Source organism: Hemicordylus capensis, chromosome 5 (assembly GCF_027244095.1).
Source record: "Hemicordylus capensis ecotype Gifberg chromosome 5, rHemCap1.1.pri, whole genome shotgun sequence".
NCBI lineage: Eukaryota > Metazoa > Chordata > Lepidosauria > Squamata > Cordylidae > Hemicordylus > Hemicordylus capensis.
The window spans coordinates 38,625,353-38,643,195 of record NC_069661.1 but is presented as its reverse complement, the minus strand read 5'-3'; the positions used below and the strand labels follow the sequence as shown (position 1 = coordinate 38,643,195).

The following is a 17,843-nucleotide window of genomic DNA, read 5'->3' as shown; positions in this document are numbered from 1 at the left end:
TTCTTCTACTAGTTATAAGAAAGAGTTGAATCTCAGAAAAAAGTCTTTAAATTAAACTCTGTTTGTATGCAAAATTCCAATGTGCGTGCGTGCATGTACACACGCACACACACACTCCAGCCATAGCTAGCACTTTAAAATTCAATTGATTTCAACAAGAGAATTAAGCATATGCTTAAACACTTCAACTGAAATCAGTAAGCCTTAATTTTTAACTTTGATTGGTCATGCCCGAACACAAATTTACTATTGCAGAAAGATGAGAGAAGTAACAATCTGCTAATTAAGCACGCACAGATTTACAAAAATGATTTAAACATTCAGATTATTGGAACCAAATCTGAAACTGAATCTTCCATCAACTGTACTAACAATGTCCTTTCTGCCAAGTTGCTATGGGTGACAGAAATGTATGATGATAGCAATAAATAACTTTGATGATTGCTCATAATATAATGAGAAAGCCAGTATCAAACACTCACTGATATCGTTTAGCAGTTTACTAGCTACAACTGAACATTGTATCTTACTTCAGATTGCCACCCAACAGGGACTATTAATAATCCTATCAATACTGTGTATGCAAATATGCATAAGGCAAATTATTAAACATTTTAGAATATTTTATCAAACTACCAAAAAAGCACTCTTTCCCTTCCTCATACTTTACTGCCAAGAGATTAACTGCACATCGATAAGAATCAGCAGTAATTATTTGTTCATTTGTGACCATTTTTTAATGCCAGGAATACAGTTTAAAAGATTAAACTTTTACAACTTGTTTATTTTTTATGTTCAGTGTTAAGTAGCTCCCTATTGCAGCCAATCCATTTTAAGTTCTCTGTGATGAGATGCCTGCCAAACTGTAGATTCCAAAACTTGTACATGCAGGCCAGCTTCATCATTAGCCTGGAGACAACTATTTTTCCAGAGATGACAGTGGGACAAAAGAAGCACAAGTGTACACTGTTGCAAACAAAGCTTCTCTCAAAGCACTTTCCACTCTTGGAAAAATTTTGTCCCTGGGCCCCTGCTAAGAAAGACAAACCTTGAAAAGTAGTGGCTCCATTATATTTAGCAGGGGAGAACAACTGTCCTTATCCAAACCCAGTGCAGTGTCTCTCCAATGGCTGTTGCTGGTGTCTGCCTTGCATTTCTTGTTACACTGTGAGCACTTTAGGAACAGAGAAACATCTGCAGCTTATCATCCTTTGTTTTCTATTTAAACCACTTCAAAAATGGTTTGTTGTTGAAAAGTGGTTTATATATAAATAATAATAATAATAATATTAATAATGGTATCTGGCTCTAGCCATAGCAACACTGTTGGACAGTACTTTACTTTTTTTGGGGGGGGGGAATATGCAGGCTGCCTTCTCATCTTCCTGTGCTGCTTCCTTACTGTCCATGCCCTCTTTTTAAAACTGGCAAATCCAGTTTACAAGGAACACCCATGATGTCTTGATGAAGTTAATGCATATATGAGTTAGGATGAACATAACTGTGTTGCTTCTAATGATAAGCCATCCAAAGATGATCAACTTATTTACACTTTATTTACGGTTTCCAAACTGATCAATTCTCTTTTTATAGTTCTAGAGTCCTGAGGGATATACATACATTACTCCCAGTTTGTTGCCTCTGCCCCCTTCGCATAGCAGGATGTCTCCCTCCTGAATGTAACCTTATATCTTAAAGTGGTACTACCTCAGTACCATCACAAGAACTATCAGTTTACCTCCCAAGCACTGCATTTGTTCCTTGTTTACTAAATGCAGTGCTATATTTTTTAGACTATGGCTCAAGTCAATACCTCCACTTTCAAAGCAACCAGATTTTCGATGTACATAGGAAGCTGAGACAGACCATTGGTCCATCTAGCTCAGTATTGACTACATGGACTGGCAGCAGCTTCTCCAAGGTTGCTGGCAGGAACCTCTCTCAGCCCTGTCTTGGAGATGCTAGGGAGGGAACTTAGAACCTTCTCTTCCCAGACCGGCACCATCCTCTAGCAGAATACCTTACCGTGCTCACACATGTAGTCCCCCATTCATATGCAACCAGGGTGAACCCTGTCTAGCAAAGGGGACATCATGCTTGCTACCACAAGACCAGCTCTCCTCATAGTAAAGCCATTCTTTGGCCCGTTCAGGCCTTTTCCCCCCAGCGCTTTAGGGACCATTTTCTATTGTGGAGTTCAGTATTTGCAACAACACACGAGTTCACGTAAAGCTCAGATCTGGGCAGTCTCTGAGTGATCATTATACTACAGACATCAAGCCATTCCAGACCTCTAGTTCCTCACTGTTGTTGCCAGTGGAGCTTGACAGCTTATCTTTTAAGGGTATGGTACCAATGCAGTGACACACAGGGCCAGTTCAGACTTCTCCTCCTGACCATCTCACTCCAAAGGATTAAGATGCAAGTGCATCATGAGCTCGTACATCTGCTTCTCCTGTGCACTGTTCTTTAATCACACAGGGTGCAGTTTGTATGAACCACTCCCCTACATGCACTCTAAACACTACTTTCAAATAGTATCTGGAACGTGTTCAGGGGGGCAATTTGGACCACACACAAACACACACACACACACACACGGAACGATGAACTGGGAGGCAGGTGTGTGCTTATGGCTTGCTCACACTTATGGTGTGATTACATGGAGCAAGCCAATCAGGTAAAGTCCTGCTAACCCTACTAACTTGGCAAAGAGTCACCTTTTAATGTGGTGATTCTCTTTATTTAGCAGGGGGAGAGTAACTGGCCCTATCCACCTCCAGCACAGTACCTCCAGTGACTGTTGCTGGTGTCTATCTTATGTTTCTTTTTAGACTGTGAGCCCTTTGGGCACAGGGATCAATCTTATTTGTTTATTATTTATCTGTGTAAACCGCCCTGAGCCATTTTTGGAAGGGTGGTGTAGAAATTGAAAAATAACAACAACAATAATAATAATCCCCCAGCGAGGCACTACCTTGGTGTGGTTGTGGGGCTTGAGTGCTCTGAGGAAGGTGAAAGCTATGCCAGAGGTTTAACCATACTGGATAGGTCTCATCAGAGGAGCCAGACAAAGAGTGCCTCTCCCATAAACAATATGGTGAGATGTAACTTTAATAAATCTGTACCGAATCGATCATCACCCAGGTCACCAAGGACCATGCCAGGTGTTGGAGTCCCTGGACATCTGGTGGCAAGTGGGCTACAGTACTCAGGATCTTCAGTGAGCAACTAGGGTTGGAGACTGCAGGGTTACTGGAAGAAACGTACTTAACCAGAAAAAATATACAGAAAACACCAACAAAGAAATAATGATTTGCTATTGCAAGTCTAGTCCAACTAGAAGAGGTTATTTAAAAAGAATGTACCAAATTTGGGAAGAGAAGCATTCAGACGCAGAAATAACAGAACAAAGGCTAGCAGACCAGAGAAGATTCATAATAAGAAATAAAATATTCACAGAAGTTGAGCTGGAAGAATTGCAAAGAGCAACACAGGCTCAAGCCATGGAAGAATAATTACCACCAACTGAAGAAGTTGCTCAGGCGCAGGTGGAGGAGGTGTCAGCAATAGAGGATGCCACTGTCGCTGAACTGTTTCAAATTCAAAACCAGGCAACCTCCTCTTTGCCTTCATCTCAAAAACCTGAATGCCATTTAACAGGAAAGCAACAAGAACTAAAGCATAAAATAACTGAGCACATGAACCAAACAACCACCAGGGTTCGACTTCCTGCTCTAAAAACAGTTGCCAAAAACAACTTGCTCAGGCATTAAAAGATGTCAATGCTGTACTTGCAGAAATAACAACCAATAATTTGCAAGAAACAAACCAACTAATGGACAGTGCAGCAACAATAACAACACAAGAGCTCGGATATAAGATCAGTGGGCCTGTAAAAAAAGAAAGTTGTACATCACCTAAATGGAAGATTAGATTAGAAAATAAAATAGCCAGGCTAAGATCAGATGCTAGTAAATTGAAAGATATGAAAGACAAGAAGCAGAAGAATGAAAACACCAAACAGTATCTGATCCAAAAATACCATCTAGATTCAAGGAAAATTAAAGAAGTTCTGGAAATAATAAAGCAGGAAATAACAGCAGTGCCAAGGAAGATTAGAAGATATAAAGCCAGAATTACACAACACAGGCAGAATTTCCAATTCCAGTTGAATCAGAAAAGTTTCTATCAAAGCATAGAAGTAGAAACTGCAAGAAATGTAGAAACACCAAATAAAGAAGAAACAGTGCAATCCTGGGAAGAATTATGGGACAATCCAATAGATTATAATAAAAAAGCAGGCTGGGTAAAAGAGGTCGAAAAATGTAACCAACAAATGCAATATCTAATAATAACACCAGAATTAATAAGTGAAAGAGCAAAGAAAATTAAAAATTGGACTGCACCAGGCGACGATGAACTGCGTGGCTTTTGGCTTAAACACCTAACAAGACTTCATAAACAACTATCAAAACAGTTCAATCACGTTTTGCAAGGAGGTGATATTGAACAATGGTTAGCAACTGAACTGGCAAAACTCATCTCATAATCAAAGACCCAGCAAAAGGTGCAGTTCCAAGTAATTATAGACCGATAACCTGCCTGCCAACCATGTTCAAATTATTAACTGGAATAATAGCAGATGAAGTGATGCAACACTTATTAACTAATAAGCAGCTTCCAGATGAACAGAAAGGAAATGGCCTGAACACCAGAGGCACAAAAGACCAGCTGCTGATTGACAAAATGGTTTTAGAAAATTGCAAGAGAAGAAAAACAAATCTAAGTGTTGCATGTATTGACTACAAGAAAGCCTTCGACTCATTGCCTCATACATGGACACTAAAATGTTTAGAAACAACTGGTGTCATCAAAAACATTCAGATATTTATTAAAAAAGCAATGAGCATGTGGAGTACACAGTTAACAATCAATGGCGAGACACTTGGACAGGTTAGCATTAGAAGATGTATTTTCCAAGAGGACTCACTATCCCCTCTGTTGTTTGTAATCGCCATGACTCCACTTTCACAAATACTAAACAAAATAGGCCTCAGATACCAAACATTTAAAACATCAAATAAAATAAAACATCTGCTGCACATGGACGATTTGAAGTTGTATGGAAAGTCCCAATCAGAAATCGAATCACTGCTAAATACTGTCGGTATATTCAGTAGCGATACAGCAATGGAGTTTGGACTAGACACGTGTGCTGCATTAATAATGAACAAAGGAAAAATAAGAAAAACAGAAGGAATAGAACTGCCCAATGGAAGCAACACCAAGAACCTGGAAGAGAAAGAACATTACAAATACTTGGGCATTCTGGTGGATAACATTGCACACACTGAAGTTAAAAGAAAAATTGGAAGTGAATACATCAGGAGAGTTAGAAGAATCCTCAAGACCAAACTCAATGGCGGGAACACCATACAAGCCATAAACACCTGGGCTATACCTGTTATCAGATACACTGCAGGAATAATAGACTGGACCCAGGCAGAGCTAGAGACGCTAGATCGTAAGACCAGGAAAATCATGACCATCAATCATGCTCTGCACCCCCGCAGTGATATAGATAGGCTATACCTCCCTTGCAGCTCAGGCGGAAGAGGAATGCTGCAAGTCCATCAAACAGTAGAGGAGGAGAAAAGAGGCCTTGAAGAATATATAAAGGACAGTGAAGAAGATGCATTTAAAATGTTCAAGAACGAGAATCTATTCAACACCAATGAAACAAAGCAGGCCTACAAGAAAGAACAAGTCAAGAACCGAGCAGAAAAATGGAAAAACAAACCACTGCATGGTCAATATTTGCATAATATAACCAGAAAATCAAACTTCACCAAGATCTGACAGTGGGTTAATAATGGCAACTTGAAGAAAGAAACAGAGGGTTTAATACTGGCTGTACAAGACAAATGCAATAAGAGCAAAAGCAGAAAAATCAACAATAAACAGCAAGTGCCGCCTTTGTAAAGAAGCAGATGATACCGTGCACCACCTAATCAGCTGTTGTAAAAAGATCACACAGACTGACTACAAATAAAGGCATGACAAGGTAGCAGGGATGATACACTGGAACATCTGCAAAAAATACAAGCTACCTGTAGCCAAAAATTGGTGGGACCATAAAATTGAAAAAGGTGAAGAAAATGAAGACGTAAAAATATGACGGGACTTCTGACTACAAGCAGACAAACATCTGCCACACAATACATGAGATATAACTGTAGTCGAGAAGAAAGAAAAACAAGTCAAAATAATCAACATAGCAATACCAGGGTATAGCAGAATAGAAGAAAAAGAAATAGAAAAAAATCACCAAATATAAAGATCTACAAATTGAAATTGAAAGGCTGTGGCAGAAAAAGACCAAAATAATCCCAGTAGTAATTGGCACCCTAAGTGCAATTCCAAAACATCTTGAAGAGCACCTCAACACCATAGGGGCCACAGAAATCACCATCAGCCAATTACAAAAAACAACTTTACTGGGAACAGCCTATATTTTGTGACTATATCTATAATAATAACAACAGTATTGATAATAAAATTCAACCATCCCAGGTCCTTGGGAAGAACTCAATGTCTGGATAAAACAAACCAGTCAATAACACCTGTTTGTGCAAACAAAAAATAATAATAAAGTATAATCCAAACCAGCCTACAATACAAGGAGAATATTTTTTCCCATCAACCACCTGCCCAGAAGTTAAGGGGGGGAATCATTTATTTATTTAATATATTTTAAATACTACCCATTTAAATAGCTCTTGGTGGTTACAATAAATAAAAACAACCACCAATCAATTAAAACAACAATTAAGCAATCAGACATTTTAAACAAGCTAACACAGTTTTAAAATCCTGGAAATCCAGACTAGAAAAATGGAACTTAAGGGCTCTCTTGAATGTCAATAATGTTGATATGCCTTGGATTTCTGTGGGGAGCAGATTCCACAACCTAGGAGCAGCTGCAGAGAAGGCCCAATTCTAAATTGCCACCAGACAAACCATTGGCAGTCGGAGGCAGACCTCTCCAGATGACCTTAATGTACAGTGGGGATTGTGCAGCCTATACTCTTTGGTGCAAACAGGTTTATATTCTGTGCCAGAGGCTATTTGCATGTATGTGAGAGGTCACATTTTGATTACACATCTAAGGCCAATTCAGAATTAGACAAAAAGTGGTTCTGGGAACATTCTGCTTACATTATGGTAGGTCTTCTGGTTGAGCAGATGTTTCTGTGTACTACCATGCAACGACAGGATGAAAATCTGTATGGAAAAAATTACTCGGTTTATCACAATCTGAAAAGCTGATCTAGCCACAAGGTGACTAGAATTTGTAATCGGCGTTCAATTCACTGTGTAACAGGGCTGCTTTCAGGGATCATCAGCCCTTAGGCCAATATTCAAGTTGTTCATAGAATCCCTCAACAATATTTAGCATATTTTCAGAATTCCCAGCAATCCTCACAACTCTCATATAACTAAAAAGCCTGAGATTCCTACTGAATTGGACAAGGAAGCCATATTTTAACTGATTAAACTGAGCAGAACATGCATGCAATTCATCTTTCTATGTACTACTCTGGCTATTCTCTGCATGGAAATGGGTGAAAAAAGATCAGGCAGCAGTCCATGTACATAACAGAAGCAAGGAAAGTGAGGTATGTATTTTGCCCTGGATATCCTGAGATTATTCTAAAGTGCTACCGTGAGATATTGGCAAAGGATATATCAAGACAACAGGGCATTTCTTCGAACACTTGGACTCAGATAACTTTATTCAGCATGTTTGTTTCATCACAACTGATTCACAGCATCAAATGAATGTGTGTGTGTGTGTGTGTGTATATATATATATATATATATATATATATATATATATATATATATATATATATATATATATGAAGAGCTGGATAGTTGTATGATCACTGTTATGTTAATTGTTCCCACGGGTGGCTGGGGTGGGGGGTAGCATCCCCTGAAACCAATAATTTGTCACACACACACACCCATTTATGTTTCAGAAATCTAACATATGGGACACACCTCAGCCACCCATAAACACACTTCTCCTCTTCTGTGCCTGCTTTTCCCCCAGTACCACCACTGATTGTTCCCCTTTCCCCACTATTCTGCCAGTTGTTTGCCTATCAGCTTGTGGGAAATATTCCCTTGCTGCAATATTGTATTATTATTATTATTATTATTATTATTATTATTATTATTATTACAGTCAGAAAGGTGTTACTGACTGGTTTGTTTTATCCAGACATCAAGCCCTTCCCAAGGACCTGGGATGGCTGAATTTTATTATCAATATTGTTGCTGTTATTATTAGATATCGCCACAGAATATAAGCTGTTCCCAGTAAAGTAGCTTTTTGTAATTGGCTGATGGTGATTTCTGTGGCCCCATGGTGTTGAGGTGCTCTTCAAGGTGTTTTGGAACTGCACCCAGGGTGCCAATTACCACTGGGATTATTTTGATCTTTTTCTGCCACAGCCTTTCAATTTCAATTTGTAGATCTTTATAGATCTGAGGGAAGATGATGATGATGATGATGATGATGATAGCATATTTGTATACTAGCCACTACCTAAGTCTCTAGGCAGTTTACAATATTAAAACAAAACAAAAAAATTAAAACAATTTAAAACATATAAAAGTTCAAATTAAAATAGCTAAAAACACTAAATTGCTAAAAAGCTTGGCTGAAGAGATGTGTCTTCAGTTGTTTCCTAAAGGTCAACGGGGATGGAGCAGCTCTAATCTCAGCAGGAAGACCAACAAGATAGGAAAGAGTTGCCTCTTTATTTTTTCCTAAAGATCTGAAGCTTAAAATTTTCCAAGTAGTAAATAGCCTAGCATAATTTTTGCAAAAAGTAGGTTGCAAAATTCCCAATGGGATTTTTTCTAATTTTTGGAGAGTGGGGGGAAACAAAAAACAAAAATATATACTACTGCCTTTTACTGGCTGGTTTGGAAAATTTTTGCCAAATTTATATCCACTTAATTCATTTTACAATTACAAGGAAATAATGTCACTTGATTCTGGCTTTAAAAAATTCTGTCCAGCAGCAGCCTCATAACATCCCACAGTAAAACTCAATGTAAATACGATAGAAACATTGATATTTACTAGCCTACACATACATATAAAGAGTATGTGTGTGCAAAAACGAAGGCTTACAGGCCAAGTACGTGTTTTGATTTGTGATCACTTAAAGACAATTGTCAGTAATCAAGATATAAAATATTGAGGAGCTCTACAATGTAAAATAATAAGATGGTGCCCCTTTAAGGCACTGCATTCAGCTGTACACATTAGCAGGAAAAGGACTTAGGGAAATGATTCAAAGACTTGTGGGTGCACAACAGATCAGGCATTTACATCTGCCTTTTTAACTCAGATGTCACTTTCCTTCATCCACCATATTATATGGACTTCCACCAGTCTAATCCAGGCAAATTAATCATCGTCAAAAGTGCTGTTCTGTTTAAAGGCATAACCTTTCTGAAGATAAGCTGCAATTATTGTATGCTTTCAAATTTTGACACAAGTTTGGCCTTATACAAACAACATCTTCATATTTCATTGAACTGTGCAGAATAATATAAGCCTAAATATATATATTTAAAATCCATCAGCAAAAATCATACTTTCCTTTCCTTAAAAATCAAAGCTATTTATCGTGCTTGTCCAAACGACCTTCTTAACCTTGAACATGCATTTCAGAACTTAAAAGACAAGCTTGCATATGTACCTGCTTGCATTTTGTTGCAAGAATACTTCTATTAAGGGCTTTCACACCTTAAGAGAGAGTCAAATTACTCCCAACTGCAGTCACAGATGAGGCTGTGGCTGCAACCGATCACAAGTAAATAAAGATACAACATGGCAAATTATGCTGGCTCAATAACTACCCTCTATAAAAAGAGCCTGAGTGTTCACTCTGCACCTGGTAAAGCTTCTAGTACATTTCTAAAGGATTTACAGCTATCAAGCATATGAGGTGGCAGGAGCTGGATCTGTTTCTTCAGCCATCCTGAGAAATCATGTCAGCAGTAGAAGAGGGAAAGCATATAGTATATGTGGCTAAATACTTTAAACCCCAAAGCCATGTGCAACAAGCTTCATATGATCAGGAACTACAATTTTTTCTTCATTTTTCTTTCCAGCCAGCAGTCTTCTTCCACACCCTCACCTTTGCTAATTTTCCCTTCCTTCTGTATTTCCTTCCTCATTCTCATCAGCCCAGCCTATGATCCCAAATAACTTTCTAGATCAGAGCTGTTCAACTTTGGCCCTCCTGCAGATGTTGGTCAACAGCTCCCATAATCCCTGACTATTGGCCACTGTGGTTGGGGATTATGGGAGGTGTAGTCCAAAAACAGATGGAGGGCCAAAGTTGAGCAACTCTGTTCTAGACTGCACTTATGGATGTACTTTTGGAATACCTCCACCCTTCACCTATGGAATACCACCACCCTTCACCTATTGTGGCACCTACACGGACTCAGAGACACAAATAAACAAATGAAGCAGGGGTGGAGCCACCATTATGTGCAGCACCAATGCAGCACCAGCCCCAGTCTAGATGGCCCCTTCGGGAGTTAAATTGCCAGCACTGCCAATGCAGCGCTGGCTGGACTCCAACTCCCAAATGGAGCTGCACACCTCCGTTTGGAAGCCAGATCATGCCCCCCGTGTCTGACGCCAGATGCGAGGGGGCGAGGTGAGCAGGGCCGCCACCGTGGCTGGACACGGGCCGCTGGCAGTCAGGCTCAGTGCCAGAAATGAAGAGGCTTGGGTATAGATGGGACTGCATACATCCAAGGTGTGACAATAAAATCAGCTAAGGTTAAACACACTTACTACAGACAAAGTCCTTGAACACAGTGGGATTTACTTCTGAATAGAACTGCGCTGCACATGAAGCATGCCAGGAAAGCGTATGTAACAAATGTGCAGCACTACCCCATGAATATTTACTCACAAATAAATTATGGAGGATGACATGCTCTGCAGCTGCATAATATGAGTGGTTCAGAAGTGCCCACAACAGTGCAGGGCTCTAACACAGACTCTTTGCAACGCTGTTCTACTTATGCTTACTCTTATGTGATTGCAGGTTGAACACTATTTGGATTGGGAATAAAGTAAGTAATGCATGACCTGTGATCATGCAAGTAGTACTAGAATAGCCCTCGTGTGCAGCACTGTGGAGTTGGTGTTAGAGCCCGCAGCAGCACGGGCTGTTCTGAACTGCCCATGTTATGCTAGGGAGCATGTCAGCCATTGTTTTCAAAGAAGCTTACTCTCAGGTAAATGTGCATAGGATAGCAACCTTAATTATCACCATATAGGAATACCCATTGCAAATCCCTATTTCCACTCCATCCAGGGGTTTTATGGCACTCAGGGGTTTTATGGAGAGCTGCATTTTATTATGCAGTATTCAAGTAGAATATTTTTTCCCAAATCAGAATTTGCAAATGACCAGATATCATTGATATGATATCCCTTGAGACATCCCTTGAGGCTCTTGAGGGAAAATATTGGACCATAAGGAAGGTAGAGATAATGGGCTCTGCCTTGCCTTCACTGTGGATCAAAATATTCAGTTGATTCAGATCTGTCTCCATAGTGCTGTCTGTTCACAAACATTTCTTTACACACAAGAATTATTGAACAGCTTTCAACTAAATAATTTCCTCTTCAAAATATCTCCCTGGATAGGATGTCTGCTACAATGAAGTGCTTTCAAACTCTAACTATTAAAGAAGCTTATTGAGAAAATGAAGGGGTTCTTTCTGCACAAAATATCCTTTAAAAAATATGTCTCCAGCAATTCTCAGTTCATTTCTGATCAATATTTCCAAGTACTGGGTTTAATAAAGGACACCAAAGAGAGAGATATTCTGCATAGGTAAAACACTTTTTGTGCACATTTTCGTTAAGATTCTGGAGCTCCTGGATTATGTTTTGTAAATAAGTCAGTTTCCTAGCCAGAGATTAAGGTAAATTCTGCTAAGGACTAAAAGTTGACTTACAGCATTAAGAAGGATTAATGTTTAGCTGTGCCAAAGCTGAAGCACTAGGTTAGCATGTTTACGCAGTGCTGTAGATCACAATTAATCCAAAATTAGTATAAAAGATCAACAGCAACTGCTCTTGCATGCCAGCTTGGCTTAGTCCTAAAATCAAGACTTACTTCAGGGGCAATCTGTGTGCAAAGTTGCTGTATGCCTGCCCTAATAGGTTTAAAGCTATTAGAGCAATCCATGCATTTTAAACGGTGAGCTTCCATGCCCTCTGCTTGGGGGAAAGTAAAAGGGAAGTCAGCACAGTCCCCTTGTCTGATTCATGTTTGAGTCAAACAGTCACATGTTTGATTCATTTGCCTGTGAAGGCAAAAAGGGTGGTCACAAACCAATAGGCAGACAGAAAAATTGAGTAAGGGGAAGAAAGTAGAACAGTATCAATACCAATGCTTATACAAATATCCAATAACATCCTTCCGCCACCTCTGGAGGCATTTTCTCACAGCTGGGGCACAAATAAGCTTTTGTAATTCTGAATTTCTGCTTAACTGGTAATATTGCCCACTCTACTATCCATGGCTACAGCATCAGGAAGATGGCAGATTCTTAGCTCTCCAGGCCTACACATGTGGCAGAGTGAGGAGGGGGCAACATTGACAGTCCCACTCACGACTGTAAGTGGCGGAATGATCCCTTGTAACAATTCCCTGCAAAAAGAAAACTAGCACAGACAGCAAAGAGCTGGGCTAGAACATTTCTCCTGGATATGCTACTTTTCTATTGACAAGGCATTGCTCTTACAACTAATTCAAAAGTGGTGTAGCCTGAAACGGTATGATCTATTCTAACCCCTCAGCATTCTGCCCCCTCATTCTGCTGCACATGTGGAGCCACAAGGTGAAAGGGGAAGGCACCAAATAGAGGGGGAAAGAGGGTGGAAATTTCAAGGTGCTATGAGGGTCAGCAATGTGTTTCTGCTCTTGCAGAACACGAGCAGCACTTAGAAGTCTAATGGCTCTTGCACTACAGTTTGTGCACAGTGGGGAAGGGGGAGTTGTGTAAGGGCTACACAACTGTTGCCCCCCTGTAGTGCCTCAGAGTATGCACACTTCATTAGTCAGGATGTCTAAAGCACTGTGTTTAAAGAAGGCCATTAGTTCAAGTCAGACATTATGCAGCACGAGTGTACAAATGTCTGTACACTTGTACATGTGTTTGTGTGAATGACTGTAGCTGTGTTCATTTTAAAAGTGAACCTGGATACAGGCCCTTCAAACACATGGTACAGATAGGAAGTGTACTTCTGTACCTGCGTTCAGCATAACATGTGAATGACTATACCTGTGTGCAGATCTGTACTTATGTACACCGTATACTCATTGAGTGAATGAGTGTTGAACATAACATGTGAATGGGCCTATTAATGAACTGGAACAGGTTCAGAGGAGGGCAACTAAAATGGTTAGAGGTCTGCAAACCAAGTCCTGTGAGGAATATTAGACCTGTTTAGACCAGGGCTGCACAACTTCAACCCTTCAGCTGTTTTTGGACTACAGTTCCCATCAGCCACAGCCACAGTGGCCAATAGTCAGATACTGTGGGAGTTGTAGTCCAACATCTGCAGGGATGGCCAAACCCCCGGTTTAGCCTGAAGAAGAGAAGATGAAAGGGAGATATAACTGCTGCCTTCAAATATGTGAAGGGCTGTTACACCGAAGAAGGAGTAGACATGCCCTCTTGCTCCGTGGGCAGGTCTAAAAACTAATGGGTTGAAATTACAAGGTTTAGGCTACACATTATGAGGAATTTCCTAACTGCAAGGACTGTTCAACAGTGGAGGCGTCTGCTACATGTAGCCGTGGGTTGACTGCGCTAGAGATTTTCAAACCGCGGCTGGACTCATAATAAGGTTGCCTCATTATTCTGGAAGGCTGGACCAACTCAGCTGCTTCCCATTCAGGCCTGTCTCTTTTGTGTCCGTTGCTTACATGGCACTTCTTACATGGCCCATTTCAGGCCCTTCTTTTTTGCATCCTTTGCTTACATGGCACTGCTTATCTTCAGCAGAAATTCTTGTCTTTTGCCTCTTGTCTTATAACCTCAGCCAAAACACACTCTGCCCTCTCCCTCCTTTGGCTGGCCACAAGTTAACCCACTTGGTTGCCTAGGTTACCAGCTGCTCACCACCTGTTGTCCCCTTCTGTGACATTGCACATTACACAACCTTTCCACAGAGTTAGACATACTAACATGTTTCCCCACACCTGGCCATGAGCAGTGGGGGGGGGCAACCTGGGGTAGTTGGGCTACCCTAAAGCCTAATAAAGTACATTTGAACAAGTTAAGGTAATTATTCATTGTGTTTTTCAGTTCTCAGAGGGTCTCTGTATTTTATATTTGTAAAAATCATGACGATCCAACTGCTCTGGGAATATATTAGAGTTCTGGAGCATCAGGACTTATTCCAACTGTTATTCTTTCAATGCTATCTGCAAACACAGATGGATTAAAGACTAAAGGGTGGATTTGACTATAAGCACCTTGAAGATTTGTGCAGACCATTATAGCACCATGAGGTGCAGGGTCTGTTTTTGTTGTTGTTGTTGTTGCCAACAACATGAGGCAGGGGTGTAGCAAGGTTGGAGTGGGCCCAGAGACAAGATTTTAAAATGGGATACCCCCCTCACTGAAGCTCAGCTCAGGTCTTAACACTCACATTAATTTCGGAGGATGAATACAACTGAAGGAAGCCTGGGCATATGCGCGGCTGGGGGAGTCAGTCATGTGACTTGCCTCTGGGGGGCCCCCAAGGCAGTGGGCCCCCAGACAACTGTCTCCCCTTGCCCTATTATAGTTACGCCCCTGACATGAGGAGATGGGGAGGAGAGCTGGTCTTGTGGTAGCAAGCATGAATTGTCCTCTTTGCTAAGCATAGCCCACCTTGGTTTGGATTTGGATTGGAGACTACATGTGAGATGTGAGATGTCACATGTAAGATCTTACATGTGAGATGTAAGATATTTCCCTTAGGGAATGGAGCCACAGTTTAGTGGAAGAGAATCTGCATGCTTGCATGCAGGAAGTGTGAGGTTCACTCCCGGACATCTCCAGGTAGGCCTGGGAGAGACTTCTGCCTGTAACCTTGGAGAGCCACTGCCAGTCAGTGTAGTCAATGCTGAACTAGATGGATCAATGATCTGACTTGGTATATGGCAGTTCGTGTAATCAAAAGGATGCATGATAAATTAGGAACATAGGAACATAGGAAGCTGCCATATACTGAGTCAGACCATTGGTCTACCTAGCTCAGTATTGTCTTAGATTGGCAGCAGCTTGGCAGCAGATTGGCAACAGATTGGCAGCAACTTCTCCAAGGTTGCAGGCAGGAATCTCTCTCAGCCCTATCTTGGCGAAGCCAGGGAGGGAACTTGAAACCTTCTGCTCTTCCCAGAGTGGCTCCATCCCTTGAGGGGAATATCTTACAGTGCTAACACTTCTGGTCTCCCATTCATATGCAACCAGAGCAGACCCTGCTTAACTAAGGGGACAAGTCATGCTTGCTACCACAAGACCAGCTCTCCTTTCTAATTGAGAATGCATGCCTTGAAGACAACTATTTATAGCAGCACAAGATGTTGGATTCATGATCTTTCATTGCTTTCATAGTAGGGGAAGGTGTGAGATGAGTTTAAAGGAGTTTTAAAGTATGTATTGAAAAAGCACGAGGATCCTTGAAGCCACCCTGAACTCAAGCAAAGCTATTCCCACGATCACTGGAAAGCAGGCTAAGGGAGCTTAGCCTGCTTTCCAGTGATCGTGGGTACCACCGGGCTCACAGACAAGCCCGGTGCTCCCAAGGCGGCTAGCCTGCCTAAACCACACTCCCCTTAAATGAGGCTAATGGAGCGAGTGCTCTGTTAACCTCATTTCATTGCTTGTGTGTCGCCGCAGTGTGTGGCAACACTTGATTAGACCCCCCTGGCTGGGAGGCTGCAAGCAGCCTTCCCGGCTCAAGGGTCTCTCTAGGATGCCCCACAGACTTGTGCAGGGCATCCTGGAATTTCTGGGAGCTTCGTGGCCCCCAATCCCCACAGCCTCTGCTGGCTCCATGATGGAGCTGGCAGTCGTGTGGGCAGCCGATCCAGCCACCCAACTGTGAGCGGCTACTCATCCGCGGGGGAAGCGGGCTAAGCCTGCTCTCCCTGCAGAACCCCCTCAGGCACTTCACACGTGTCCTTTGAAGTACCTCAAAGACAGACCAATCTAGCTGCTCACCAAAAAAGGACCCAGAGGCTATCCACATGGGCAGCCAAGCCCAAGCCCATGTGCAATGTGGATGTGAAAACCAGCTAGAATTAGAGCTGGTTCGAATTTGAACTGGCTTGGTTTGAAGGCTTGACCTAAAACTGGGCCGGACCTGTTTCAGGCCTATTTCAGCCTGTTTCCGGCCTCTGCGAGTGCATGGAGACCATTTTTTTGTACCTCAGTGCATGCGCACAGGCCATTTGCATGACCCAGGTCATAAAGATGGCCTATGCAGAGCTCAAACAAATGGCATCCATGGATACACAGAGGCCTGAAATGGGCAGAAGAAGGCCCAGAATGGCCCTCGTGAGGAGGCCGGTGGGGGCTGCAGGGCTGCCGCCTCCCCCCACAGCCACTGCAGACACTGTAACAATTTTTGGACAATTTTAGTGTGCAGTAGGGGCTTCAAACTGGGCCCAAACCAGTTCTAATTTGAACTGAAACAGGGTCAAGCCAGTCCAGTCCAAATCCAGTTTGGATTCAAACCAAACCGGGATAATTGGGTTTGTACACACCACGAGTGTGCATCACCAGGATTGATCCCGATCCTAGTGCTGCCTTGGCCCCAAGCCCAGGAATATACCCCAGGCTTTAACCTGTGTTTAAGGGCACAAACGCATCCTTAATCCCAGGTTCAGAGCTGTGTGTGTGCACAGGCCACAGGCAACCCGCCCCCCCCCAGCTGTGTGGCAAGAGTGGCAAGAGCGCTGGCTGAGAGACAATCCCTCAATGCACCCCTTCCTCCTCTGGCTCCCTGCTCTGCCAATTGCCGTGGGGCCGCTCATGTGCTGCAGCAAGAGGCAGAGTCTGGATGGGGAGGGAGGTCATGTGTGGGGAGGCTGGAAGGAGCCTGCTTCCCCGCAAACTCTCCACCCCTCCAGTTTATGGCAATTTATGGGCAGCCACCTAATGACACAGCGGGGAAATGACTTGACTAGCAAGCCAGAGGTTGCCAGTTCGAATCCCCACTGGTATGGGAAACTATGGGAAACGCCTATATCAGGCAGCAGCGATATAGGAAGAGCATTTCATACTGCGCAGGAGATGACAATGGTAAATCCCTCCTGCATTCTACCAAAGACAACCACAGGGCTCCGTGGTCACCAGGAGTCGACACCAACTCGACGGCCCACTTTACCTTTATGGGCAGCTTATGGTTGTGTGCACGACCATCTAGAGTTCCATTGAGCTGCCCATAGAGAAACAGGCCAAGCTAGCAGTTCATCAACACAGCAGCAAATAGCTCCATCAGGAAACTGGCCAGAATGAGTCTCAATGGGGGGGTGGGGCACAACTACTCTTTCCAGTGTTTGCTCTCACTGAGCCTCTGTCAGCAGCTGCTTCTTATATCCCAAGACCAGCATACAAATCCTCAAAACAAGACAGATTAACTAGCTGCTCACCAAAAGCAAGACCTATAGTTCCATCTGTAGTCTGAAGTGTAGTTTTGCTTAAAAAAACAAAAAAAA

The 17,843-nt window shown here is 42.2% G+C and overlaps 1 long non-coding RNA gene across 1 annotated transcript in view; it reads right to left on the bottom strand.

Moving 5' to 3' along the window:
• Positions 1-14,206, bottom strand: part of LOC128327818 (uncharacterized) — a 55,718-nt gene extending 41,512 nt beyond the window's left edge. The window contains exon 1 of the long non-coding RNA XR_008308799.1: positions 14,114-14,206. This is a non-coding gene — a long non-coding RNA (uncharacterized LOC128327818). The remainder of the gene's footprint in view (positions 1-14,113) is intronic.
• Positions 14,207-17,843: the final 3,637 nt, after the last annotated feature.